This window comes from Arvicanthis niloticus, chromosome 28, assembly GCF_011762505.2.
Source record: "Arvicanthis niloticus isolate mArvNil1 chromosome 28, mArvNil1.pat.X, whole genome shotgun sequence".
NCBI classification, from domain to species: Eukaryota; Metazoa; Chordata; class Mammalia; order Rodentia; family Muridae; genus Arvicanthis; species Arvicanthis niloticus.
Genome location: NC_133436.1, coordinates 1715475 through 1717707, shown reverse-complemented (window position 1 = coordinate 1717707; position 2233 = coordinate 1715475). Strand labels below are relative to the sequence as shown.

Sequence of the window (2233 nt, the reverse complement as noted above, 5' to 3'; positions counted from 1 at the left end):
TAATTTTTGTTGAACGTATCATATATTCCAAAGACTATGGTAACTATGTTACAAATATTTAAAACACATCACACTAAACATTGTGTTTTGGTTTTGGGGTTGAAAAAAACAGAAGGACAATAACCAAAGTCACGCAGCTAGCAAATGTCTCAATATTTGAATCCAGATCTGACTCATTACTTCATTACTAAGAACGTGCCTGAGGCACGCTGCCTGTGGATAATTGTGTTTCAGCTCTGGAAAAGCTGTAAACTAGATTTTAAAGGTCAAAGAGATAAGGCAGTCTGGGGCTGTCTTCTTGCCTCTTTTACCTCTGAGAGTATGAGGGATCTCTTAGCAGAAGCAAGTTTCTTTTCACTGGTGTAAGGAATTTTCGGAATTTCTTAGGGGAGGCAGAAATATTGTTCTCCTAAACTGATTGTATAAATTGTGCAAGCGAGAGAATGCTCCGGACAGCTGAAGAGTCATTTAAACCACCTCAAATACAAAATGCTTTGTGCTGTCTAAAGCCTTCCAGACACTAAAAACAACAACAACAACAACTATAGCTAGGTCCCCATCCATCCTGACTCTCTGTTTATTATTATTTCTGTTTATTATTATTTATGCTATAATATGAGCTCTTCAGTACAAAGACACCGTGTAAATGTGAAACAGTGTATTTGTAAATATATATAAGAAAAGTACTGACGGTACTTTATATGGATTCTTTTTTTTTTTTTTTTCTAGTTAGAAACATTTTATTTAAACGTGTCAAATAAAAACCCACATTTTCAGACCATAAGATGTTAATACATTCAACAAAAACGATATTTACTGCTGTGAATTTTACAGAGTAATAATCCAGATCCATTTTGATTAGATGGTTGATGATCCTTCCTAGGTTACACTTTACAGACATAACAAATCTCTTATAATAATGTAACAAAATAACTTTTCCCTAACGGGTGAACTTGAGAACTTCAGTCCATTCTTTCTGGACTTGCACTTCTGTGTGGACTTCCTGATGGGGAACGACTGCTTCTTGGTCGTGAAATAGACCTGGATCTTGATCTCGACCTTGAGCGGGATCTAGATCTTCTGAGTGAAGCTGATCTTGATCTACGAAGAGACACAGACCTTGATCATCGAGGAGATGCTGATCTTGACCTCCTTCCACGGCTCCTGCGGCGTGATCGAGAGTATCGCCTTCCTCTGGAGCGGGAATGGGATCTAGATCGTGACCTGCTTCTTCTTCGTCGGCTATAGCGATGACAGTCATAAGCCTAATGTCCCTTTTCACCACACTCATAGCATCTATCATTAGGATCAAAGGGACGACGGGCAGGTGGCCTATCAAAAAACGAGATCTCTGAGGCATGCCTGTTGATAGTTCAACCCTCACTCGAGAACCACAAATCACTTTCCCATCCAATCCTCGAACGGCATCCTCTGCATCTCTAGGGTCTTCAAATTCCACAAAGGCAAATCCTGGAGGATTTCTGGCAATCCATCCAGTTCTTAAGGGCCCATAGTAACTGAATGCCCTTTCTAACTCTCCTTTACCAGCACCAGTTCCCGGGTTACCAACATATACCTTGGTTTCTTCTCCATACCGCACGAAAACGTGACAGGATGGCCGGCCCGCGTACTCGGCTCTAGCTTGTAATGAATGCTTACAGCACGAGTAGCACGGAAGCGGCTGCAAAACCTCTTCTGCCAGCGATCCCGGCGGCATTCTTTATATGGATTCTGTGGACCCAGCTACTGGCAATTATCTGTATCTCCAACAAAAGATGAAATTTTCAGGTAAAAGGAGTTGCTTCGCCTCCTAGTGCCCTCTTCCAATAACAAAATCTTAGAATCAAGGCATGGTGGGGTACAACTGTAACCCCAGATATTCTAGAAGTTGAGGTGGAAGAAGCACAGTTTGCATTCGGTATGAAGATCATCGCAAGACTTCAATACTAGATCTATTGTCAAAGATTTACACAGTTTCAGAATTTGAAATGTTAGAAATGATCTAGTCAAATTATATAAATATACAAATATATACAAGAATCTTCTTTTGTATATAGAGAACCTCGTTGTGTGTACATGCATGATCAATTGACTGTGAATATATTTTACATTTCCATATTTTTGGCTGAAATTTTTGAGTAAATTGTTTGTCAAATAATTTGCCTGATGGCAATGGTAAGTAGATCTGGGACAGGAAAAGCTTGGACTAAAAATAAAACCTCTACACCACTCC

General features: G+C 39.8%; 1 pseudogene; it reads right to left on the bottom strand.

The window, feature by feature from the left end:
- Positions 1 to 715: 715 nt before the first annotated feature.
- On the bottom strand, positions 716 to 1717 carry LOC143439922 (uncharacterized; annotated as a pseudogene).
- Between the last annotated feature and the right edge of the window lie 516 nt (positions 1718 to 2233).